Source organism: Corvus cornix, chromosome 3 (genome assembly GCF_000738735.6).
Source record: "Corvus cornix cornix isolate S_Up_H32 chromosome 3, ASM73873v5, whole genome shotgun sequence".
NCBI lineage: Eukaryota > Metazoa > Chordata > Aves > Passeriformes > Corvidae > Corvus > Corvus cornix.
This window is the reverse complement of record NC_047056.1, coordinates 65,759,860-65,787,387: the sequence shown is the minus strand read 5'-3', so window position 1 is coordinate 65,787,387 and position 27,528 is coordinate 65,759,860. Positions and strand designations below refer to the sequence as shown.

Sequence of the window (27,528 nt, the reverse complement as noted above, 5' to 3'; positions counted from 1 at the left end):
GCCCGAGCAAAGAAGAAGACTGACCTCACCCCGAAATAATGGTGGCCAACATGGTCACAGGACAGAGAGCATTGACATAAGCGAGCTTTAAAAATAACTAGGTCATCCCGCTAGACTAGCTCACTGTCTTATACAAAGAAGCCATGAGGTACCAATTTATAGTAAAAGTAGGAGTGTAAACAGCTATTCAGGGGGTTGAACAAATGTGTAGCATTTTGAGTCATTATTTTATTTAGCTTTTTTAATTCTCCTACCCAAATCAAGTGCTAAGTCACACCACTAGGCATAGCATCAGAATAAGACAAGCTTTCAAGGTCCATGCATGGCGATAGCACCGGACACCGGGCAGCCGTGGTTGTAGAGTGGTCACTGCTCTGCATTGTGGTGCAGCCACCTCGCTTCAGATCCAAGTCAAGGCAAAAACCTAAAATGGCTGTTGGACTAGATAATCCTCATAGGCCTCTTCCAGCTGAACTATTCCAGTCTGAAAATGAAGCAAAGGTCACAAACAAATAAACATTTTGTTGCAGAGGAAAGTCGGTATATATGTGTTAATAGAACCTGGCCTTCAGAAAAAAGGAGAGGAAATCCAGAGAGGAAAGTACTATTTCTCTACCTAATCCAAACTCTGGAAAAAAATCTTAAAGCAGACTGTTCTCCATTCAGATCTGAGGTGGGGCTGAGTGCTTTCAGACAAATGCTGGTTTGCAAAACATACTTCACACCTCCTACGATCAGGGCATTTCACTGCAATACCTAAGAGGAGAGAAGCAAGATTTGGCTTAGACAGAAAACTCAAATAGTTCCAGTAATTATGAGAGTTACTAGGCCAATAGCGACTTAGGTTTTGACATCTGCATCTACCATCTCCTATTCCTGAATTTCTGGCACCTTTTTAATTCCACACACAGTTAAAGTGCACTTACTGCTGCTCCTGCCCTCTTCAGCTCTGTCATTAGAGAGAAAGTGTGATTTTCTCATAGAAAAATCTTTTACAATAACTCTTTCATAGCACCTGAACAGTGTAAAGGGAGAGGACAAGAACAGGGTCTAGATACTTGCTACTGCAGCTCTGTAAGAATACAGATGCCACATGCTCAGGAAGACAAAAATTAAATTCCTGTACTGGTTAACACTATTGCTTTTGTCAACAGTATAAGTTGACAGCAAACTCTTCTTAGTCTATGCTTCCTAAAGGAAAACTATCCCTCAGGGAGAGCTTACAACACCCTTGTATTCAGCCAAACTGTTTTTCTCAGCCAGGAAAAGAGAAACAAGTAATTACAACATGGAAAACACTTGCTTTTGCTTTGACCAAGCATGCCTTTGAGTCAGCTGTTAATGGTTTGTCACATGGTGACCGTTCCTCATCTGGGTAACTAGCGAACTACCATAAAAAGTCCAGTATCGTTGGCATTAGGTTGTTTGTCAGGCTTGTAAGGCAGTTTTCTAAATCAAGACATCGTGTTACCAGAGGTCAATAGATTGCTATTTCATGCTTGATTATTTCCATGCTCCTTCTGAAAAGTACTTGTTAATTTTCAATTTCTCAACTAAGCCTTGAAGATATCAAAAATATCTTGTTCCAGTAAGACACCTATTCTGCTGCTTTGCTCGTTCAGCTTTAGCATTCTCAACTTGTGACCCCAGGAAAGGGCAGCACTGTGTACCCTGTACCATGTTCAGTTTAAATCTGATTTTTCCATTGCAACTTGCATCATGAGCATAACTCATGTCTTTTCAGTAGCTCAGCCCTGAAGGCATTGAAGTGAATAGCAAAAATATTTAAAATGAACCAGGGGAATAACAACCAGTATGTATTTTAATGCCCTTTTTTTTCTTTTTCTTTTCTGGCAGCCATTTTATAAGACAGACTGAAAACAGGCACTAAAGAGTTTGCAGCATTTCATGACAAATTGTAATTGACAGGCCAATTAAAGAAGAAATACCCTCAACAAAGCAGATTCTTTGAGCCCAAACATCTTATTAAAGTGACAGGCCACCTAATTATCTTCAAATGGAATTAGGAGCTTGTTCCCTGTTTCTTTTCCAGTAATATGGCCATCCCAATTATCCATATCCTGTTTCATTCATTTTGACTGTAAACACCTTTCCGATATAATAGATCCTTTCTTAATCAGTGTACTGATGATGAGATTTGATGAAGCCACGGTGCTGTGTTCTAAGTTGAAGCAACCCTCTTTGGTTTTTTCTCTGCTGCAACACAACTGAGACTAATGTTGACCAGCCAAATGATTATAATTTCTGTATAAGTAATTGGGGGAAAAATGACCCTGTAAAAATGGCATTCCTAAGCATGTTAAAGAGCTATTGTAGGCTGCCACAGATCAACAGTAGAGTCTTCAAGGTGAAGACAACGTAAACTCCGAGATAACTGTAATTGGCCAATTTAGCCCTATCAGCAGATACTTTGCATAGTATCTGTCCCAGAAATATATATTTTTCAAATGATCTTTTAGTTGCTTGATCTGCATGTGTTACATTCAGAGAAAGCAAACTAAGCTGGGCTTTGATAGCTCAGCTGAAATAACCCCGGTAGGTGTTTTTGTCCCTGAAGCAAGAAACAATTAAACAAGATATACAGAGTATGTTAGTCTTGGCTCTTCAAGTTACTGACACATTTGGTGGTGATGACAGTCTAGGCACAGGAAGGTCAAACCTTGTACTTAATACCTATTAGTCCAAGGCTCCATGAGAATCTTTTACCAAGCATAAGTGACTTCTCTAGATAATATCCATCTGACTGTTAAGAATACCATCTGACTGGTCTGGTATTAACCTTCCAAGTATTGGATAAAAACAATATTAATGTTTTTTAAATTCCAATATTTGGCTTACATCTGGCTGTGTAGTTTTCCCATGTATGTGCACCTAACAGATTCTATATTCTTAATTAAAGTAGAAGGACAAATATCCTTGAACCTATCTAGATTTGTGCTGCTAAATTTCTTAGCAAAAGGTGAAAATAACTATTTAGAATTTTGTGAGTAGGGAAAATCTTTCAAAATCACTTTTGCTGAAAACATACAAGGTCACATACAACATACAAGGATCCACAGCCAGGAAAGCAACCCTGGGAGAGTGGGGACACAGAGTCTCTCCAGGCACAGCTCCATAATTTAACTGTTAAGTCCTTAAGTAGAGAAGGACTGAATTTGGTGCTTCCGGTACTTCTTTACCTCATGTCCAGGGAGAAGGGTGGCAGGGATGTGAAATTTGGTTTGGACTGCTTTCTTAAATGGCCAAAAATGAGTTCTGGGCAAATTCACTAAAAAACCATACAAATACTAGCTCATTTTTGCTAAATCTGATCACAGTTATGAGTCAACAATAAAACATCCAGGCAGGTGAAAACATTGCATATTGGAGTTTTGTACCAGACTACCTAAACATAAAAAAACTCCAAACAATAGCCAGAGTTGCTGGGAAGCCACTTGAAGCTTCACAGTTATGTTACAGGTTAAGTAGGTTACATGTTCGAAGGTAACCTACCAGCAGACATCTTGATTAGCTATTTCCAGGCTGACATCAGCCACACGGTTCACTTCTTGATAATTAATTCTATGCAGCACATGTATTGTTGCAGTCACAGAAAAGCTGTTGCTATGATCCTGACACACTTGTTAAGATTATACCAAATTTTGCACAAAATTCCATCTCTTTCTATTTTTATCAATAATATATATTGACTACTCAAAGAGCAAGAGATTTAATTTTGGAAGGGCACACTATTTCCAAGCAAAGATGATCAGAGAAGTAAAATGTTGTTTGATGGAAACACTGATACAATTCCAAGACTATGTCAGGTAGAAGAGCATCTGAATTATTCTACATGTCTGCCATTTTCTAATTACATGCTGACATAATGTTTATGCACTGTGGGTGCGTTGATTAAAACCTGTTGCACAAAAGTGAAAACATACAGAAGTCCATGCTTATTTTTCCTTCCATGTCTAATTGACTGGCAACATCAGTGAAGAGATGAGAACAGTGGTACTGATTTGAAGGAAATTTCCCTACTTGTTCTTGAACATCTTTCCTTGCTATGAATGCAGTTAATGAAACAGTAACACTGGGTTTGAACCCAGCACAGGCTGCAAGTGTTCTACTTGGAATCACAGCTTCAGCTTCCCTAGTAATGCTCCCAGTTTGCATTTAAGACTTCTCAGTATATACAGTTCCCTGATTGCTCATGTAGTCACTGAAGCAACTTAGTCACTAAAGAAGAATTTTATGGAAGTGCTTTCCATTATGAGAATTCCTTTGCTGGCCTATAATATTTTTTCCCGACTCTTTCTTTTTTTCCCCTTATTGCAATCACGGTTATTTTCAGCTCAGATTATTATGAGGAGAAGGAAACAACATAAATATCAAAGGTGCTGTTCACCAAACTAGGTCCAGAATATTTCTCACTACTGTGACAGACATCTTCCAGCCAGTTGGGTGGCCAAGAAAATAATACATCTGATGCAAAGCAGATGGCCTGGAATGCCTCATTACTCACAGGTGAGTGTGGGATTCACTAAACCCTCATGGCATCCCAGGAAACTGCATTTCTCTGTAGTCTTCACTCATAAAAGTTTGCAGTTATTCATGGCTGCACCAATGGACTCTCTTTTTTTTTCCCCCATTCCTTCTCCTTTTTCTCCAGCACACTAAAGTAAAAAGATTTTCTTTTTGCCAGCCCAGGGAATTCCTCTGTCCTGTCTGCTTTCTGAGGCCACCTTGTCCCTTTCAGTACATTCAGGGTCCTCTGTGTCTGGAGCCAGACACCTGAATTAGGCTGGCAGAGTTGCAGTGGGTGTTCGCACTGAGCTTGACAAAAAGTTACACTGGTACTAACAAAGTAATAAAGCTTATTTCCAATTATTAGAGGTGGCTGATTGCACCAATCTCATAATTTTAATTTTGACCAGGAAGAACATACAGAAGTGTTTTTACCTAATTTCCCCAATACACAAAGTGTTCGGATGTTCCTAGTTCAGATGCTCATAGATGTTCAGATGTTCAAAGTGTTCATATAGTACAGTGTTCAATGTCCAATACAGAATTAGTTCAGAATTAGAAACCTGCAGTGCATGCTCATGTACAGATATTTTCCTTCATTAAAATATCCTCTGTTTCGTTAACTGCAGTAATCTGTGCAGTCCTTTTACAGAAGGGTTTGCCCAAGGTGGTGTTACTCTTTAACACCTCCGATATCCCTAAGGATTGTGTAAACTGTTACCAATTCTAATGCAACAAACTTCTTTAATTCAAATTCTTTTCATTGAGGAAACATAAGCAAAAGTTGTTTTGTTTTCTGTGGGAATCAAATCAAGGGTAGAGATCCATTCACTGCATTGGGTAGCAAAAAGCCTCAGAAAGTCGGCAGCCTAAAGTGCTGTTAGAAACACTCTATTTGGAAATATTTCTGGGATTTCAAGAAATACCTTTACAAAGAAATGACTGTGGTACTGCTCTTTCTCATAAACAAGTGAATTGATTTAAAAAAGGAAAAAGAACCATACATCTCTGGGAAGTAAGGCTTGGGAGGACAAATTGGAATGAATACCTTTCAGTGGAGATCTTGTAGGCTCATGTTTCCTAACCCTGTCTGTTCCCATTAGTTCCAGTTGCTAGATGAGTTCCTATTGAGTGTTCCATTTAACTCCCTCCTCTGTACCTTTTACGCCACTCTGCTCCTCAGAGGACGACTTGATCTGAAACAAATATGACTTGCATACAAGATTGTGTTTGGATATAGCCACATAAAAGGTTTTTTGCATGTTACAATGAGAAGACCAGTAGTGAAGGTCTCACAAATTAGTACCATCCATAGGATAAACACATAAAGATGTTAATAAAATTTCATTTGGGGAATTAATATGACAGCTTTTTGGAAACAGGAATAGCTATAGATGTGAAATAACATATATGGAAGTACTAATTATTTCTTTAAATTAAAGTGTAAGTGGCTTTTTTTTTTTTTTTTTGTGAAATACATTTTAAACATTTAAAATGTTTTGCACCATTCAAATAAGGGCACAAAGTTGCACATTCCCTGGCTCTGTGCACTACAATCTTCATTACTAAAAACATTTAACTAAGTGTTCAGGTCCCTTTCCTATTCAAGACCCCTTCCTTAAATGCAGGTGAATATAGCAATACTTAAGCATATGGTTAGGTTCTTTTCTCAATTGCCATTCATATTTTTAAATTTAAAATACCTGTTCATTTCATGCAGAGGTAATTAGCTGCCATCACTTCTTGTGACCTAATGAAAAGATAGGTTTCAGTTTGGTTAACACATGAGGCCAAAGCTGCTGAGGGCAGCCAGACTGGCACAGTCTGACAGGGAATAAACCATCCTGGTCTCAGCATTTCCGTGGAAGCCTTTCACCTGTAAATCCCAGGAGTAAGTGAGGTCAACTTTGGCGGCAGTAACCAGTCCTTGCCTCTCTGGGCTGCAGCCCCGAAGGGAAAATGAGTCAGTGCTCTCAACCCAGGTGGTTATGCATGGCAAAAGTCCTCAGCATAAAGTGATATCCTTGATGGAAGTCACATCGGAAAGCCAGGACAAAGGTAAGCAGGAAAACACATAGGCCAGCACAGGACCCCACTCTCCTCTAAATGGGAGGGAGAGGAGTAAAGGGAAATTTTCTGGAGCAAGTCATAGAAAGGAGTCAGCATGATAGGAATCAGTGACAGTGTCCAGGCTGTATTTTTTAGATGCACAATGTCCAAAGAAAACCAGAGACACTTCTCTAGACAAAGTTAAATTTTGCACAAGGAGAGAAACAGAACACAACACACTATATGGGCACTCTGGAAATATTAAATATTCTCTAACTAATTCTGAGGTACAGTTGCAAAGGAAAAAAATGGTCCTGTGTTCCTGTGGGACAGATGAAGAGCTAGTGGCTTAATAACTTGTCTCTGCATCACCTAGAAAATCTTCATCACAATTACAGCAAAAGTTCAGGACTACTAAATTTCAACCCCACTGAAGTCTTGTCACCAAATGCATAAGTACTGCAAAGTCTAACTCACAGTCAATTTTTCTTTAATTCACCAGATGGCAAAGGTATACAAGGAAGAAGCTGCAGAAAATTTTCTTTCCCTACAACAGAGGGAGAAGGGGAACTGGTTTCTTTTGTCATAAAGAAACAAAATGGTTATGGCTGATTGTGCAGGGATAGTCAAAAAATGTAAAACATCAGCTATTAGATAGCCCTCCAGCTCCTCTCCTCTAGCTGAAGCACGTGTTCCCACGTTGTCTCATGCACATTCCCAGACACCAATAACTAATTACTTTCAGACCTGCCTCCTTTCCCTAAAAATGACAGATGATGGTGGTCTAGCACGGGTCTGCCCAGATTCATCCCCCTGCTGTCCCAGCCTCCTCCTAGCCGCCCCTGCAGGAGGCTGGCCAGCATGCTGAGTTAAGCCTAAGATTCTCAGGATTCCCCACAACATAACAGCAATGCTTCAGAGAGTTTCTGCAGCTTGTTATGGGGGATGCCGTGCATGGTTACTAGAGGGTATATTTTCATTTAGTCTGAATGCTTGGCACCCTCGGACCGTAAACAGAAGCCTAGGTAGAAATAGATGGAATTATTTACTTACACTTCCAGTGATGAAAATGATTAGTCAATTAACTTTTCTAATATACAGTATCTTGTGAGAAGATAAGATGTCAACAGGCAAAGCTAGCCTCCAGGTTGTGTCAATAAGAACAAGCCCTCTGGTATTTACATTGATTTATAGTGAACTATGACAAGTATGTAAATTATGAGAGTCCCTTTTATGTTTACATTTGTGCATTTTTCTGTGGCTATTTCTGATGATAGGCAGATTAGTGCAGCTACTTATAATTTGATATCATTGACAGGAAAGCATTCAGCCTGGAGAGACACCCTGCAGCCCCAACTTCCTGTACTACAAGAGGCTGAGGGCACCGTGTTGGTAAATATTTTCAAGGGGAAAATGCAGCTAAAATTGGCCACAATGACATTACAGGGATGCAATGAAAAGACTGAAATAATAAAAAGTCCAGATGAAAAAGGTTTATAACATGAGATAGGTTCAATTAATTATTCAGTTCATTTAAGTAGTCTGGCTGGACAATTATAGACAGCTACCAATTCCATTACATAACCATGAAGCAATGTGTTCATGAGCTTCTATTTGTGCATCACTGTATCCACCCTCTTTTCAGTTCACTTGTACATGAGAGTTACTGGGCTATGGTCCTGCATGTGTTATATATTCTTGGTGTGTCAAGCCATATAGGTGCTTCAAGCTGCCTCTGACTGAACAGCCAGCTCAGGAAGTGAACATGGTATGAACATGGATATCCCTGACCAGAGGTTTACGTTCATTTTATGCAAATGCACCTTCACCCTCTCACTGTGCACTTCCACCATCCTTAGTCTAATCTGCTGCTCTAATTCTACCAAAAGAATAAAGCCCTGGAGATTACAATCAAGAAACAGTATTCCCTCACACATATCTATCTGAAGGAAAATGTTTAAGGAATTAATTTTACAAACACTCTTTGGATCAAAACTCTCTCAAACTCTCAGTTTGACAAAAGTCATGTGAGGAGTTTTGCCACAGGAACTCCGTGAACTCTCCATGTCTTTGATTTCAGTGGGCCGTTTTGGTGAGGAGTTAATCCAAATATCATGCTCTCCAGAGAGCATGCTTTAGAGATTTCCTCTGAGCATTCACATTCCATCTTTGGTGAGAGTCACTCAAAAAAATTCGAATTCTCTAGACTATCAAGAATCCTTTCAGAAACAAAGGTGATTTACTCCAGCTGATGGCCAACACATAGTCCAGAACGTGAGGACCAACGTGCCTATGTTTGCCCATATGACCATAAAACCAAAACCTGCCTGCATCTTTCTGGCCAGTTCTGTGCATTCAGACACCTTGTTTGCCTTAGCACCAACTCTGGCCTAGAATCAGCAGCAAGCACATTATTCAGATCTGATTCCAGCCTGAACTTCTCTCACACATCTGTAAAAAAATTAGAAGGTGGTTCAAAGCAGAGCCTATCTTAGCACAGGCAGAGCAGTCATCTGCAATTTAATTATCTCCATTGAAGGCTACCTACAAAGCTATCCAGTCACTGGCACCCCTAGATATCAGCTGTGAAGAAAACTGCACATCTCAACTCTCCCAAAGCTTGAATTCAGACCTAAACTTCGAGCAGGTTCAAAAGAATAAAGGTCATGCAAAAAAATCTCTCACCTGAGTGAATCCTGAATATTAGCCAAGCACAGTCACAATTTCTTCAGGGTACAGGAGTACAGGGTACAGTAGCTTTCAGGAGAGTGAAGGGGAAGAGGCAAAGCTACACCACTGGTCTTCTCCTTCTCTTATAGCTGCCACATGTTCCATCCAGTGACATCCTCTCTGGCAATAAGTTCACAGAGGTGTTGGCACTACTGCTGGGCCCTGTAGGCTGCCTAAAGTTCTGAGGGTCTGGGAGGAAACCTAGAAACTACAGGAAAAAAAAAAGCTGGTTTGTTCACCTTTACTTTTTTTCTGTGAATATCTGCAAAAAAAAAAAAAATTGAAAGCTTTGAAAAAATTTAACAGAAACATTTTCCACATAGAAAAGGTAATTTCTCTTGGGAGAAACAGTAAGAGAACCTCTAGTGCCTTTATCTTAAAGGATGTATCTGCTGAACATCAAGCAATCAATAATCTATCTATAAAAATTAAGCCTTCCATGTGATGTTACTCCACTGAAAAACTTGCAGTTTTGAGTTATTAAAACTCCTCTATTCCTTAGGTCAAATGGCTATAGTGTAGTGTCAAATACACTATAGTGTAGTGTTAACAATACAAAAATATCTCCACATACATGTTCATGAAGTAAAGCTGAGTATTAGCTATTAGATCAATTTTCATTATTTAAACCCAAAGAACAAATATACAAACACAAAGTTCTTAGGAAGGGGTGATGTAGTTAGAAAAGCACGTTAAAGAGATTACTATTCTTGCAAAGTTTCATCTCTTAAACCAGCCAGGATTAAGCACTTGTATTTCCATTATTTCCAGTAGAAACATAGACTTGTTCTTCTAACTAAACAGTGTAATTCACATTCTCAATGTTAAAAAAATTTTCTTTTGGTTACAAGTAAGTAGCCCACACTGGTATTTCAACCTTCAGTTATTAGAAAATAAATAACTGCAAGAAAACCTGAAAATCCTTGTGGATGAATGCTACTTCCTGGGGCTTCAAAACTTCCAGAAACTTTGCACCTCCAACTCTAACTGCAAGCCAGAAGAAATTACCAAGGGCATCAAAAAAATACATGCAATAAGCTGCTGAACAAATAAGCTGTTTTGACCTCTTGGTTTAACCATGTATGTAAGAGGGCGATAATGTCCTATTTCATTAAACAGAGGCTATCTGAGAAGTTGAAATGAGAGAGGAATCAAATATTCCTGTTCTGTAAGAAAAACAGCCATTGCAAGGATAATATAACATAGAAATTATCCTCCCTTTCTTGATAGAAAGGAGGAAAACAAGACTTAAGTCACTGATTTCAAGAGGAACTAGGCCTTATCTGTTGTCAGAAATAGCTACACAAATCACTTGGAGGCAGGTCCCTGTGTTCTGCCAAATTGCTAGTAACAGAAATAATGTGAAATAAAAAAGTGAGATCATCATATGAGATCAGTTATCCTACTTGGTGCTGAGAACAGTACCTTGGAATGGCAATAAGGACTGGGGAAGTACCCATCATTGGGTACAGTCACAGTCCTATTAAACAGCCAGTTCTCACCCTGTCTGTGGATAAGTCACACACAATAAGTCATGGGGTCAAAACCTTCAAGAGTCAGTAAGGTATGTCTGTCTTAGACCGGTTTGGAGAAAGCCTAATGGCAGAGACTGCAGGAGTCAGTCTTTGGATATGGGAAGAGTCTGAGCAGTAACAGGAGTGAGATCTTCCACAGAAACCAGACTGTGCAACTTCCCTCAGTAATTGCCAACCAACACCAAAGAGAATAGTCTCTGCTCTGAGTACACAGCTCACTTCATACACACTTGGTTATGTGTAGTGTGTACGTGTATGTGTGTGCTTGCCTATTGCCCTTAACATGTCAAAACAAAAACCCGCAAACGCACATATCCTTCTGGAGGAAAGGATGAGAGAATAGATGTGGGATAAGTGTTAATTGCATTGCATGTAGCAATACTTTAAGATACTCCCTCTAATGATGACCAGAGTAGCTGAATATATGGCAAGTAGGAGTGATTTTTGCATAAAACCTCTAAACTGGAATTTGTGTAATTAAACTCTGTAAAACATGTCTGTACTTGCCTGCTGCTAAAAACACCACCAATATGAACATAAAGCAAACAATATTAGTTTCTTCATGTACTGGGGTAGAGACCACATTGATAGTTATTCATTTTAAAAGAAAAAGTATGAGATGTAATCTTATATTTCATAGCTCCATCTCAGCAAAACCTCTTATTTTTAAACATGGGCTTCAACCCCAAGAAACAGTTTGCTGTATGAAGGCCTGGCATGATTAGTGCCAGAAATGAGAGGGTTTCAGAAGCGTGAGATACATACTACTATAAAAGTGTTAACTTTGCAGGACAGCAACAGGCACCTCTCCTCTTACACAGGCAGCTGCTCCAGAAATACTCCCTTGTTTACTGCTGGCAGTGCGCGCACAAGGAGCGCACGCCTCCGCTCCTGCGCCGCGTGTAACGAGGGGGTGCGTGCCTGCCGAATCCTCCTGTCAGCAGATCTTCTCAGTTTTCACTTCTTCTTTGCTACTTTCCAAACTCTCAGCTATTTTTTCCCAAGCCGTAACACAGGGGCTCTTAGAGATTATTGCCATTCTCCCCCTGCCTGTCATACACCTTGTTTCCAAGTATGGTCACTATGAGGGGACTGTCGCTCGGAGCCTTTGTGGAAAATTAATGGTAGACAGGAAAGGGCAAAAAAGACAGGACAGATGGCTCTGTCACCACTACCAGCCTGATGCCATGAGAGCTCTTCAGTGCCTTTGCAAATGCCACTCTGTTCCACAGACTTACTCTGAAGTTGATCCAATTGCACCCTTGGCAGCTGTCTTTCTTCTTTTTTATAAGATTTTTCCTTGTCCTTTGACTTCCCAGGCTCATCCACGTGGTGAATTGAAAAGGTCAGTTTTTAAATTAGTGACTGGGTGCTGATGGTCTGAAATACTGTTTAACTATAAACCTATTGGCATCTTGCTAGAAGTAGTGTTGAATAGTGTTGTTAATAGGGTTTGTTTACGTGTTGGTTAAAATCCAAATCGGGTCAGCTGAGACTCAAAGATGCAATGAGTAATCTTCTAATTCAAGTAGGCAAATGGAGTGATGTCATCTCACTTTATTCTTTAAATGGCATTCTGTCTAGTTTCACTTTCACAGTGAAACACACACCCAATAGTATATTGGGTGCCCTTTGGAAGCACAAAGAGATGCCTCTCCTTATGTGAGCAGTGCCAGACATATCGTGGTTTGGTTTATGCACATGCTCGAGTAAAGATATGCTTAGGATTTTATGTCTTTAAAACACAGTGAACAGGGTGAATAAATTGTGATGTGATGCCAGGCCATACAGTCAGAGTCTGCAGAGAGAAAGCTAATCCCTCTGAAGAAGTGGGGTTGTAATGTCTAGTTAAGTATTTTCAACCTATATGATTGTATTTATAAGAAAACTTCTACATTGTATACATCCCAACATGGTTTGCTGTTACGCAAGAACAGTTCATGTGTTTGCAAAGCCTGGGATGCTTGTATAATTTTGTTAATTTGGAGAGAACATTTCCAGGTTTGGTCAAAATTTTAAAAAATGGAGAGTTAGCCTGAAGACCAGAAGAGCAGGTTCTATGATGTGATTTGGGATGGAACCATTTGTCTAAATGTGAAAATGTGTGACAGTCCCAAATCTACAGACAGTATTTAACTTGATGTGAAGGAATACCTGAGATCTTGAATATTGTGGGAACATTAATGGGAATTCTGAGGCAGAAGCAAACAGACCATCGCTCACAAGGGATTCTTGCCATTCCTGTATCTCTGAAGGTACAGGTGGTTTCCCTACTACCAGCTCTAGTCCCCGATTGATGCCAGCTTTTCCCATGGTGGTTTTGTGTTGCACACCAACACTACTGAGTATTGGAAACTTCTTTGCTGGCACTCTAGCTACAGATTGCTTTCAGGAAGATAGCTGACCCCACCTTCTGCAGTGGAAAGAGCTTTCTCTATTACTGTGAGTCTGGAGGGAAGGGGATTGCCATCATACCACTGTATCATGCATAGTCCATGATGTCATTCCTTATGGAGAAGTCTGCTATTTCACATGCTCGAATTTTGTTTGCCTAATCAAACTTATCTTCAAGACTGATTCAATGAAATTTTACAATGTTGAAGTTTTAATATAAAATGAAGCTCCAATCTGGGCAAAAAAATTCTCATTCTGTAGTGGTGGGTTGCAACTAAGCCTGAATATGACGTAATAAAAGAATTTGCATGATCTATCTCGAAAATGGACTTGAAATAACTGAGTTTGCTAGTTTGTAGTACAGAAAATGCCACCACCAAGCTTTGTGACTTTAATGCACATATGAAAGATCACTTTGTGATAGTCTGCAACAGGGGTAAACCCTGTATTTATGAAAACCAAAGCTGATAAAGGTATGTAGCAGCAGGATTTCAGAAATATTAAAGATGAAGCACTCTTCCTATCATAAAGCAGTCACTGATTAATTTTCTGGATTCACCTGAATCATTCAGTATTCTTCCTGGCATTTTGAGCAAGAAGAAGATGTAGCTGAGTTACACTGTTTCCAGCAGACCTCACTTCTGCTTTGTGTTCAGACAGATTAGAGAGTGAATTTTGTCATTTGCATTTACAAAGCAAGATGATGTACGGTGTCAATGTCCCTTATGAGGTTAAACAGGGAAAGGTGCAAGCCATTGTATGCCAACATGTCTGTTTAACAAAAGGTGGTCCTGCGTTGTCTGGGCTTCACTGACATGTCAGTGCTCAATGCCATGAACAGTAAACATGCTGAGATGCCAAGCATGCTGTAGACGCCACTATTGAATCTGTTGTAACCAAAACAAGGTCCCATAGTCATCCACTTCCAGGTCTGGAAACACCTGTTTGTGTGTTCTGCATCCTGTCCTAACTTTAGTCAGAGCCTGAAAGCAAAACACAATTGCTGAGAAGGGCATCAAAACATAACTGCTGTCCAATATTGACTCTTGGATGTGGACGTGCTGAGTATGGGAGGTGGCATGCCACAGTCCTTCATGAAAGAACTTTGAATTGTGAATATAAGTGTAATTTCACGTCTTATATTGATGAAGAAGGCAGCTTCCACACTCCCTAAATTCACTGAGCGTCATCATCTTTGTCTTTTCCAGGATGGAACAGATATATCTACCTTCCTCTCCTCATATGTCTCATGATCACTGTTCCTCTTCCTTTTCATTTTTCTTGAAATTTTCCCTAACACATTATGCCTACTCCCCCTCTTGGGCTGGATAAGTATTCTGTCCTTCCATTGTCCAGCTGTATGTCTTCTCAGCCCCGGCCTAGATTTGGCATTTCTACTAGTTGTCCTTGCAGAATTTAAATAATAAAATGTTGTCAATAGAAGACAAGAATGGGACTTCTGTTTTTGTACGTGGAGGCTTAAGTTCATGTTTCCACCTGCTAGATATCACTTAGACATATCAAAATGCATCAGATAATTTCCTACTATTACATTTCCTTGTAAACAAATGCTATAATCCCCTCAGGAAAGTTATGTCATGATGAATAGGAGGGAAGAGTCCTCTGCAATCTACATGGGAGCACAGACACTGTGCCATTCCTTAGCTTCTCTTTCACCTCTCAGAAGCATGGCCTCCGTGGCAGTGTTCAATTCTGCGTTCCCTTTTTATGTGGCAATAATTATATATCACCACCGTGAGATCTCATGAGATGGTTGCAGAAGGAGTTTAGGAATATCAGGTTCTTAGGCAATCCACAAAGCCTAACATGAGGTTACTTTTTCCAGGCGGCAAGCCTGAGTCAGGTGCTTGATGGAGGGTAACTAAATAGCATCTGCCAACTTAGAGAGCACTTTTGAAAAACAAAGGTGCTGTTAGAGTAAGCCCAGAGTTATTTGCACAAAATTGGACTGCAGCTCCTCCTCTTGGCAGCAAGCCTTGGTGCTGTGAAGAGCCTACATGAGGCCTAATGAAAGAGCAGGGCAAATAAAAAGTACTTGTGATTTTAATAATTTCGTTTACCAGGTAGATGAGGAAAGAACATTTTTCCAGAAAGACCCTCAAATCTGAAGATGAGATCTGAATTTTGGTGGTGATTCCTCAGTGGCAATATGTAGGTGATAAGCTCAGGATAAAGACTGTCCACTTTAGGAAAAGACAAATCCCTTGTGAAGAGGGAGATGGAGACCCCCCCCAGTTAAACAGGTTCAGTGGGGAATAAAGTATGCACTCCCTGGACTGCAGGCTAGAAAGGAGAGTGCTGCCTGGGGGTATAGCCAAAGTGGACCAAAAAGAGCTCCAGAAACAGATGAGAGTAGACACAGTGCCTCTCCCCCTCAGCCATGTCTCCTATTTTCTCCTATTTCCTACTCTACTCACCCTTCTGGAAGAGCAACCCAAGTGCTGCCAGTGTTGTGGTCAGAGAAAAGAAGGCAGAGATTTAAAAATGGATAAACCCTCTTCATGTTTACAAAATTTAAAAGTAATACTAATGAACTACTGCTGCAGATTAATTGGAGAAAGAATGAGATCACACTATCTCTCTTTTCTGCTAACAAAATATCTGTATTGATAAGCAGAGACCAAGACTGCCTTTCACAGGATGCGATCCTGTGGATCAAAAGTGATGTGGTGGCAAGGACAGTCGTGTCACAGTGACAGTGGACCCATTTCTGTGCCTACCTGACAAACAAATGCCTTGTACTCTTTGTAGTCTGGGGAACGCAGAAAGACAAGGGTTGCTCAACATAGTTCCTTCCCCAACATCTCATAAGGTACCCTCTGTTGCAGCAAGAGCTGAAAATAAGGTCATGCATGGTGACTCAAAAGTCCTGGTCAAGATTAGCAAATATTAGAGAGGAGGGGGAGAAGAATAGGGCTGCTGCATGGGCCTGGCAGAGAAAGTGTTAGACATGAGGGCTATATGAACATGGCATGCATATGCCATTAGTAATAGAGGAAGCTTAGAATAGACAGGATGCCTAGGAGGACAGAAGCAAGGTGTTGGATAACAAGTTATTAAATGTCAAGTGAATGGAAGTGTCTTCTACACCAGGTCAGGTGAGTGCTAATTAATTCTGCCTGTGTCAGCAAAAGGGGTAAGAACTTACAGTTGCTCTTGAAAAGCAGTTACATGAGGTTGAACAAGATGGCTTTATTGCCTGGACATTTAGAGCAAGAGACATGGTTTGCGTGATGTGATGGTTACAGTGCCTTCTGAGGCCCATTTAGGCCTTATGAACAATAAACAGGGAAAACTGCCCAACGTGCCCCTACCTGTGGTGGGGGGTTGGGAATGTTGGAACTCATTGATCTTTAAGTTCCTTTCCAACCCAACCTATTCAATTCTATGATTTGAAAACCATGGAGTCTGTTACTGAAATAGCAGGATAGGAAATCAATGTAGTCAGAATATTGACTTGAATTACTATTGTAACAGAAGAAAACTTATCTAAAGGCAAAGCTGATGTAAAATGTAGTGTGTGAGTGCAGTCTAAGGAAAAAACGGGTGCTGAAACACCATGTCTCCCCAAGGGCATGATCACCTCTAGGCTCGCCTTCCTGCTCACCAGAATTTGGAATGTATTGTTTCTTCATTCATCTCTACCTGCTCTCTAACACTGAAGATGCAGTGCTCTAATATTCCTCAAAAAAGCCTGCATTGCCATAGTAAGCTCATGGATAGCCAACACCTCTCACCATGCAATTGGTTCTTGTTTTCCAAAAGTAATGTTCTAAAAGGGAAGGCAGCTGATCCCAATTTGATTTGACTCAATGATCTTTTGCAACCTTTAAAATTCTATGATTCTAGGATTTTATTAATCTGTTTAAAAATACTGTTTAGCTACCTGTCTCTGAATTTGTTTTTGGAAGAGTTCAAGAACCAGAAAAATGACATTAGCATTACAGATCTACAGAGTAGTAAAAGTCCTAGAAAGGTTCACCAACAGTTCTGAGCATGAAGTTGTTCCCCTGGTCAACCTAAACTTGTCTCCTCTTGGGAACTGTTCCTTGAGAAGCGGGCAACGTGAAGAATTGATTAAGGATCTCCACTCTGCACAAGATTTAAGCAAGAATTGAACTATGATAATAATTCATAGCAGATTGCAGGTGCTGTATTAAAATTGCTTTTCTTTCCTTCACTTTGCCAGCTCCTTTTGTCGGGAACAATGCAGGGAAGGGCTGTTTTCAGGAAAGGGTTAATGGCGTGTTCGCAGGAACAAATGTCAAGAATGAACACACTTTTAAAACATTGCCTCCATGATAAGTATAACACACTGTTCTATCAAACCAATAATACACTGTTCTATCAAACCAATGGAAATAATTTTCCCATATTTCAAAGGGCCCTGGGAGTTTAAAGTATCACTTGGCCACCATCAGCTTTTATTATTTGATCTGACTCTTAAAACATTGGCAGTTGCAATTAGTCAATATATGTATCCAGAAAGACAAGCATCAATAATGTCAGCCAAAAGAGATATGTGAGTAGTTTCTGTATATAGATGACATTTGTTACTACTGTGGAGACTGAGATGAGTAGCTATGTGTGACCAGGCTCTTCATGTCTGCATAAGAGCACCTTAATGACAGTTTGGCCATCTACACTGGTAGGCATTTTTAAAACTTTCAGGAAGCCGCAATCAATGTGCTGCTTAATTCACTGAGCAGGCTCAGTCTACATTAAACTCTTGCTATAGGAAGGACAAAAGAAAGCAGGAAATAACTCAGAGGTGGCAGGAAACAGCAGCTGGGCCAACACTGCTCAGGTCAACTGGTAATAGAAAGTGGGAAAAGTGAGACCCAAGAGCAACAGGAATGCATTAAAAGAATTGTACAAAGTTCTCCTACTCAATTAAACCCTCTATGTTTGAAATTATTTAGCATCTCAAATCAAATATGTAATGTAGAGGCTACAGTATTTAAGGAAGAATTAATCTTAGTTGGGAAACTAACAGTCATGTGGGCCCATAACTACATGGAGAGGAGACCCTGGTGAAGAGGACTCTGAGTAGCAATTACTGACAACTTCTATGCATCAATCTTCACTGGCAAGACCAGCTCTCAGTCGTCTCTGACCCAGGAAATCAGAGTAAAGGAATATGGGATGGAAGGCTTTCCCTTGGTCAAGAAGGATTGGTTTAGAGAACATCTAGGCAAACTTTATATCCACAAGTCCATGGGACCTGATGGGATGCATCCACGAGTGCTGAGAGAGCTGGCAGATTATAGCCAGGCCATTCACAATCATCTTTGAGGAGTCACAGAGTTCAGGAGAAGTGCTTGAGGACTGGAAGAAAGAAAATGTAATCCCAATCTTCAAAAAGGGCAAGGAGAATGACCCAGGGAACTACTGACCCATCAGCCTTGCCTCAATGCCTGGAAAGGTGATGGAGCACCTCATTCTAGAGGCCATTTCTATCCATATGGATGACAAGAAGTTGATCAGGAGTAGTCAGCACTGATTCACTAAAGGTAAACCCTGCTTGACCAACCTGATTGCCTTCTGTGGTGTGGCAGCTACCTGGATGGATGAGGGGAGAGCAGTGGATATTGTCTATGACAACTTTAGCAAAGCTTTTGACTTTGTCTGTCACAACACCCTCATAGGCAAACTCAGGAAGCGTGGCCTGGTTGAGTGGACAGTGAGGTGCATTGAAAACTGGCTGAACAGAACATTCCAGAGGGTCGTAATCTAGGTCTGGTTAGAAGCCTGTCACTGGTGGTGTCCCCCAAGGGTCGATAGTGGGCCCAGTATTATTTAACTTTTCCATCAATTACTTGGATGAAGGGGAGATGCCTCCTCAGCAAGTTCTCTGAAGACACAAACATGGAATGGCCGATATTCCAGGGTGCTGTGCAGCCCTTCAACAGGACCGCAACAGGTTGGAGAGATGGGCGGCAAAGAACTGTCTGAAACTCAACAAAGACAAATGCAGGGTCCTACACTTGGGGAAAAACAACCCCATGCTCCAGTACAGGCTGGGGGCTGACCTGCTGGAAATCATCTCTGAGGAGAAGGACCTGTGGATCCCAGTGGACAAGCTGTTCATGAGCCAGCAGTGTGTCCTTAGGGCCAAGAAGGCTGATGGGATCCTGGGATGCATTAGGAAGAGCATTCCCAGCAGGTCAAGGGAGGTGAACCTGCCCCTCTACCTCAGCCCTGGTGACGCCACCTCTGGAGTGCTGTGTCCAGTTCTGGACTCCTTAATACGAGAGAGTCATGGAGTTCCTAGAGCTGGTCCAGCAGAGATATACAAAAGGGCTTAGAACATCTCTCTTATGAGCAATGCCTGAGAGAATTGGGCCTGTTGAGTCTCGAGAACAGATGACTGAGAGGGGACATCATCAATGCCCATCAGGATCTGAAGGGGGGTGCCAAGAGGATGGAGCCAGGCTCTGCTCAGTGGTGCCAAGCAATGGGACAAGAGGCAATGGGCAGAAACTGATGCACAGGAAGTTCCACAAGAATGTGAAGAAGAACTTCTTTACTGTGCAGGTGACTATGCATCAGAACAAGTTGCCCAGAGAGGCTGTGGAGTCTTTCCCATTGGACATATTGAAGCATCACCTGGACACAACCCTGTGCCATGTGCTTCAGGATGTCCCTGTTCGAGCAGGGAGTTTGGACCAGATGAACCCCCTGTGGTCCCTTCCAACCTTACCCATTCGTACACACTTTTCAAAACTCTATATTCTGTTATTAAAACATTTCATATGACTTGACTGAAACATACTGAGCGAAAGGTTTAAATCTTAAAACTTAACATCTCACTAATGAGGATGTAAGTATAATCACGATCCAGGTCCAACTCTGGCAGTCCTCTAACCCTGCTCCACTTGGTCACAGTCCCCTTGCCAACCAGACAGGTCGCTTCTGCCTTGCCTGGAATTTTCTTGATCTTCTCTCCTGAGTGACAGTTGCTGGCACCCTGCAAGCATGGGAATTTGCTGGCATATTGTGGGTCAGACACAGAAGATGATGGAGCAGAGCAGAAAAGACAGGTGAGACCCTGCTAACTGAGGGTAAAGACCACTGAAAAGAGGGGGAGGTTTTTCCGCCAAACCTATAGGTCGAATGTTTTTTTAGTTAGTTTCTGTCCAAACGGTAGCCAACCCACAAGCCATTTTCTGCCTGGACCATATTGATGAACCTGACTACAGCGGCAAGGTGTTAAAAGACCCACGCATCACTTAATACACAGTATTAAGTTAATTCAGGTGCCAACAGTCACAGCCACTTCTCCATGGTGCCAAGTAGCAGAAGGCAGGAATATCCCAGATAATCAAAACGTCAAAATTACTTCCTTGGAGTTGCGACTAATTCTTTAGTCCCCAGGTCCTTCCATCAGGCTCTGCCTGGGCTTAGCATGAGAACCACACTGGGTGCAGACCTGGAGCCAGCTGCACCTCACTGTGCCCTAAGCCCAAGATAGGGCTAGGAACACTGTGCTGAAGTGTCTGACATAGGTCTGGCTCAGCATCCTCCCATCCAAAGGGTAGCGCATATTGTCACACCTGAGTTGGCACCTGGAGTTTCTCTGCCCCTGCAGAGAAAACAGAGTAAGCAGCCCGTGAGTATCAGATGCATTTCCTGTGGCTTCAAAGCTTTTGTTAGACTGGAATATTTTAAAATACCAGACTGTTAATAGCAACAAACACTTGCAAAAGTACATTTTATTACTGCTCTGTTGTTTAGTAAGCATATTTCTTATTAATTTCAGGTATCCTGCTTTGCGCTGTAACTGAAGATCTCTTGGAAATTTCTGCTTGAGCAACATATCTTAGGAAGAAAAGGAGAGGAGAGGAGAGGAGAGAGGAGAGGAGAGGAGAGGAGAGGAGAGGAGAGGAGAGGAGAGGAGAGGAGAGGAGAGGAGAGGAGAGGAGAGGAGAGGAGAGGAGAGGAGAAGTGGAGATTTCTTGGGTATACCTCAACATGTAGAAAAGGCTTAGGAAGGGATTTCAAGGACAGCCAATGGTCTTCATTAAAGGACTCAAGGAGGGTATGTATCTCAGGCTCTGGGGAAGTACAGTAAAGTCCAGAGAACTGTATGAGATCTTGACAGATAGGTTGCCATGGCCAGTGGCATTGGCCAAGCCGATGAAGGTATGTGTGGTAAGAGCAGAAACGAGTATAATGGCTATCAGAGTACTGCATTCAAGAAAGTCATTCAAATGTGCACAAATATTTTGACTGACTTGTTTTTGACAAATGGAAAATACCTACTTGTTAACCAGCTAGTCTGTTGCTGTTTCAATTGGAAATAAGCTTTCCCAACAAAAGCTCTGTTAAACCAGATGTCCTGTCTTGTTAGTCTCAGAAATTTTCCGTCATACAACTACATCATGACAGGGTGAGGAGCTAGGGCTATGGATATCTACCACGAAAAAATAATGGCATAATCATCTCTTTAGCTATCATTATAGGAAGTCTTCGGTCAGAAGGAAGCCAGAAAATCCAGCTAAGTCTTCTCCATGAAGTAGATCAACTGTTATCTGAATTATAGTAGCCCAAACTGATGAATTACACGTGGCGCTGACATTAAATCTTGGTGTGTCTAGATCTTTTCTGGTTTTTAAATATGTCTACCCTCTGTTGGAGAGTCAACATGTGTTGTCACAGGTCAGTTGCCTAATTTTAACCACTAGTGGGGCTTGCTTATTCTGGGCCAGAAATAGGAAGCCGAGTGATGGTCATGTGTCTGACAAGGAGCTGGGCAGTGGGCCAAAACACATTTGAGCTGGATGGAATTTCTTGCCACTGTGAAAATGCAGTGCTAAATCTTCCTCCCCCACTCGCCTCTTTACACACAAGTGGATCCCTCTAGTACAGTGAACTGTCACCCGAAACTAACAAGGAGGATGTGTCTCCCAGCAATCCGAGCTTCGGTCAAAAGTTCACCACTTGCCAGCCCCCTATGCCAACTTGGACCAAGATTTCTGGAATGGTTAGAAAAATATTTTAATGTAATTCACCTTGCTATGCTATTTCATTAATAACCTCTAAAAATGCAAAGAGTGCAGCCTTAAAATTCCTTTACATCCTCAGCATATGACTAATAATAATGAAACTTTCTTGCTGTTGGCGGAGCCACTCTGTGAATGCTCAGTTTTCCCTGGAGTTTCATGGAGCCTTTAGCAAATGCAGTACATTTGCCATGTCCATTTTTTACAGCATAGTAACCGCTGTTCAGCCAGGCTTGCCTGAGCTGGCTCTTTGTCCACCCCACCACACTGCACTCTCCTTTCTCCTTGCATTTTGCTGTTTTTCTCACAAGAATATTTTTTACAGGCATAATTTGGACGTGTGTGAAATACTCTTTTGCACGTTACTTCTTTCTTATTTTCTCTGTGTTAGTTCTGAGTCCAGCCTCTCGCTGTCCTCCAAAATATGTCATCCATGCAAAGCATGGAGCTGTTACCAGCCCGAGACTGTATGTGCTGAGTGAAAAGGGCTCAGTCCTCAGATTGGGACAGACCGTGTCTGACATGCCATTATATAACATGAAACCAATGTATACAAGACTGTCTTTAGGAGTAGACTTTACAGAGATCCCCATTTCTATATCTTGCTTCAAGCATTTCTTTCTAAAATAGCCTTTGAGGAGTCAGTGGATGAGACTCTGCTCACTGTGGGTAAATCCAGGGCTACAGGATTGCTTTTCAAATCACATCTGCATCCAGGCTTCTAGGACCAGGAAGGACTTCATAAAACACTGGATGGTACCTAGAATTAAATTAAATTAAATCTAGATTAACTTTTTACTCTTTGCTCCAGATTTTGCCCCAAGGGCAAAAGGACAGCAAAGAGTCAAAATGTTTGTATGCTCAACACCTCCAAACTAGCAATAAAACAGAAATCCTCTCATCATAGTATTTTTTAAAGCCTGTAGCAAGGCCTGATTATGGCCCATAAAGTGTACTCCCTATCAATCCTTGACAGGTCTGTCTTCACTGCATACCCAAATCTAACGGGATCATGTTCCACAGCTCCCAACTGACATGAGAGTATTTGGAGATGCCATGCTAGATGACTGGAATAGATCCCTTGCCCTACCAAAGCCTGCTTTGGACCTGGGAGGTTTGCAAAAACATAATTCTTCTTTGGATCTGGTGTTTTTCCCAACACAAGAAGCAGTTGAGATCAAATCAAGAGAGCTACCAAAAACCATGAGAGGTTATAATCCAAACATATTCTCTCCAACAAGCTTAGCCAGAGGAACAGTTCCCTGAGGGCTGTCCTGCGCCATAACCAACTGCCCAGCCACTCTATTTTGCATCAAGAGATCTGTTCATACCACACCACACCAGAGGCAAACAGGCAGGTTCAGAAAAGTGTAGAGAGGAGAAGTGTCTAAACACTATTTTTATGGCCAGATACCTTCCACTGCACTAATTCTAAATTATCCCTTTCCCAATGAATCCCATTTATTTCGTAACCCAGCCCTGTGCCTGTCTCAACTAACATTTCATTTTTAGATTAAGGTTGTGCCATATGCCCTGAGAGTTTATTTACAGGAATTTCACACACTAACAGACGTAATCTTCTAGGTGATGCTGACCAGTGAAGGAGTTTTCCAGAAGTGAAATGAGAATGGAATATTTTTTCCACAGTATTTCCATGTTTTCTCAGTGTTTTCCTATTTGCTCAAAAATTTGGCCCAGGAAAAAAACTGGAGCATTCCAAACTGCTCTAGAGGTAAGCAAAAACTAAGGGAAAAGAAATAAAAATTTATCAAGACAGATTAACGACATTTTAAAGTCTAGAATACTCATGGACAGATGCAAATATTCCCAGTCCCAGTTGCCTTGGATTTTGTAATAACAAAAAATTAGATTTTGGGAGCTAATTTTCATGGCATGGACATCTGATTTGATTTGTAGAAAACAGACAGTGACTAGTTTTCCTCCAAAGTATGTGCCATCGTTACACTTCCCAAGACATTGCCACATGTGAATGCCATGAACATGTGAACATGAACTATGTTTTTCTACATAGGTTTTGGCCAACGTCTCCAATCATCCAGTTGTAAGTGGTGCAGGAGCAGCTGCAGTCTGAGGGGATTGGAAGTGTTCCCTTGCAGGGGCTTTCTGGAAACAATTACTTCCTATGACCTCTAGGACAGAAAGAAAGGCCTGCATCTGGCATCTTCTGGTTTCAGAGAAGCATCAACTACTGGCCTGGCCCCACTCTTCATGTTGAGGCAGTTCTTCAACTGAATGTTACCTTGTACAGTTTTTTAAGAGAAGCATCCCTTTCCCATTTTTTAGTGAATAATTTCTTGGTTTCTAAAAATCTTCATCTTCAGATCTTTCATTATGGTTGTCAGAGAAGGAAAAAGAATATTTGTGTGTATGTCTATCTATCTGTCTGTCTATCATGTTTATATACACATATATGTGTGAATGTATATTTGCATACATGAACATGGGTGCACTTTTAAACCACTTTTTCTGCCTCCTTCACAATGAACTGTCCATCTGTGACAGCATGTCGGAATATGTTTCTCTGGCATGACATCCCATGTGACTGATACAACAATGGTGTGCCATTCTGAGCAGTCACAAGCCCCATTTACCCAAAAAAGCCAAATGTACATGTATTGTATGCAAGCTGATCAGTGGAAAGTAGTCAATACATGTAAATTAATCAGTAAAACAGTCTTTTAAAAGAGCTGTGTAGATAGCAAGTGTTTCCTCAGACTCATTCTTACTGCACTTGATGTTGGCCCACAATGTCAACTCTCAATCAGCACGCTTCTGGAAACTTCTGTTCTCCTGAAAACCAAACCTATTCCTGCACTCATTTTGTTCTCCCTTCCCCCCTTTAGCAAACCATTTTCTTGTTTCCAGCACTTTTGCTCTCTGGGGATCAGAGAGTCAGTGAAGCTGGAAACCTCAGTGCACATGGGAGCAGGCTGTTAGAAGCATTTTTCACACATCAACAAGACCTGCCCTGTGTAGTTTTACATACTGTGGTGTGAAAAAAGGTTGTAACAGCCAGCTGGCCATCCACACCAGGAATGCTGCTTATGCAGGGCTGAGATGAGGGTGCAGCTTCCTAGGAAAATGTCCAAATCCAAACTGGGCCTGCAGAAGTGGACACCTGTTAAAGGCACACACACAGTGAAGTCTCACCACAGAAACTGAAGGAACCATACTGGGATCTCCAGCTGGCTCCAGAAAAAAAGGTTGGAAAGGAGGACTGTGGCAGAGAAGGGAAGCACAAGCTGAAAGTTCCCCCCTATGACAGAAAGGTCATCACTAGAAAGCAACAGCATCAGGGAAAGCCCTGTCAAAACTATCAAATAAACAGAACTAAATGGTGATCAGTTGTAGTGCTTATAGTAATTAACATGTGATAGGGATTTTTAAAGGTGCTCCAAAAGTTCCCAATACAGGTAGATTTCCAGTCCTTCTTGAAAATGAATTTTTTAAAAATGAGAGAAAAGTATTAGCTCAGTAGGACTGTGGGAAGTTAATGTTTTAGATTTTGATCAAGTGTTTCTACAAAAGACAACAGCATTGTCTTTTGGAGACATTATGAATCCCTCAAGGAGGCTGGAGGTGAATTCTGTCCATGAAACAGCTGCATATTTGCTTTCAGGCTACCCACCCCCCCCAAAACAAAAAGTGCTCTTTCCAGTCCTTAGTTTAGAGTTCCCCCATCATATCTCTTAGATCTGAATGTTTGGCTTATAGATATTAGTTGCTCAGCCTTCTCTTTCCATGACATCTCTCTCAAATTGTCTCTGCTTAGGTATTTGCTATTTGTGAGAAATTTGTATGATAAGCTAGTAGGTAGGTAGGTAGATATTAAATGGATAAATAATCTTGGTAGGAATAGTCTAGCAGACACATAAACTACAACTTCCAAAACATTTGGAACTCTTTAGTGTGAGACACTATGTATCTTGGGCATATTTTCACAGATACTTTAAATGTTTTTTATTCTTTCTTAAAAGTAAAAGTATTGACTCTTTGTGTTGATAAAAAACTTGTAACCTATTTGCATTTTAGGATAAGTGGTGAGTATAGAAGAACACAGTTGAAGAAACAAATGTTTTGGCGTAGAGATGATTGCCCTTTTACTAAGTCAGTGAGGATGATAGAGTAATTTTTTCTGCTTAGTGTTTCATGTATGTATGGAACCACTACGTTAGCATGTGCTCTCTGAGATGCAGAAGAAAACATAGTTCTGGCTGAAGCACATATAACTGCTTGGATAAAAACATGCAGTATCAGCACACCCTGAATACCGTTTAGAAAATTCATTTTACCCGTGTGCCAGCTTTCTTTCATCTATGCAAAAGCTGTGAGGCAGCATTACTGATTTAAGAGATTAACACATACAATTCATGGAGTAGGAGTCATCTTGCTTTTCCCACATAAGAGAAGCATACAGAAGGGTGCCACAAGGCAGTTGCTTTTAGGATCCCGGTGGAAGGATCCCTGAGCATGGAAAACTGGAGAACATTGAACTGATGGACCCTATTTCTATGGGGCAACTGACTTTTGACACTGTGCCAGGGCAATGCACAAAAGTAACATGAGAGAGAACTGGCAACCAACCTCTGAAGCTCCAGCAAAGAGCAGGACACACCCCTCAACCTGTCTGCAAGCAGAAAAGAAGCAGTGTAGCCATAATTCTGCACATGCAGAATGCAGGGCAAGAGAGAACACAGGAGCAAATAAGTTATATGACATCGTCGCTGACACTGGCTTCAAACAGTGTAACTGCACTTGCAGGTCATTGGAGTGTGGCACCTGGTGTATTTCGCTGAATAATGAAAGTTGTCCTCCCCCATGAAAACACATTCGCCTGGGAAAGAGAACAGCACGCAAAAATTGGTGTGTGGTTTCCCTGGAGCATGGCAGCAAGCTGTGCCTACATGGGAAGAGGCAGGAGCGGGGTGTCCCATGCGGCAGGAATGTGAGGACTGTGGAGTTTGCTTGGTGTTGGAAGGCGAGAGACTGAAATATGGTTTGGCACGTGCCGGCTGGAGCGACATGCTGAAAGACAGGCTTCTGTCCTTGGGCATGCAGGAGGCTGGGACAAAGCACACAGAATGTGGGAGAGAAAAGAGCTCGAAGGCGTTCCTGAGTGTCCTGATCTTTCTCTGGACTATGGAGCTGATGGCAGGCTTTCCCCAACAGCTTTTTTTGAGTGTTTCTGATTTCCCTGGAAATCACCCTCAGCTCCTGCTTTAGCTGCCTGGCAAGCAACTACCTGC

At 41.4% G+C, this 27,528-nt stretch overlaps 1 long non-coding RNA gene across 1 annotated transcript in view; it reads right to left on the bottom strand.

The window, feature by feature from the left end:
* Positions 1 to 262: 262 nt before the first annotated feature.
* Positions 263 to 27,528, bottom strand: part of LOC104691134 — a 31,544-nt gene continuing 4,278 nt past the window's right edge. Inside the window, exons 2-3 of the long non-coding RNA XR_005604025.1 lie at positions 9,262 to 9,514; positions 263 to 484 (exon numbers count right to left, since the gene is read on the bottom strand). This is a non-coding gene — a long non-coding RNA (uncharacterized LOC104691134). The remainder of the gene's footprint in view (positions 485 to 9,261; positions 9,515 to 27,528) is intronic.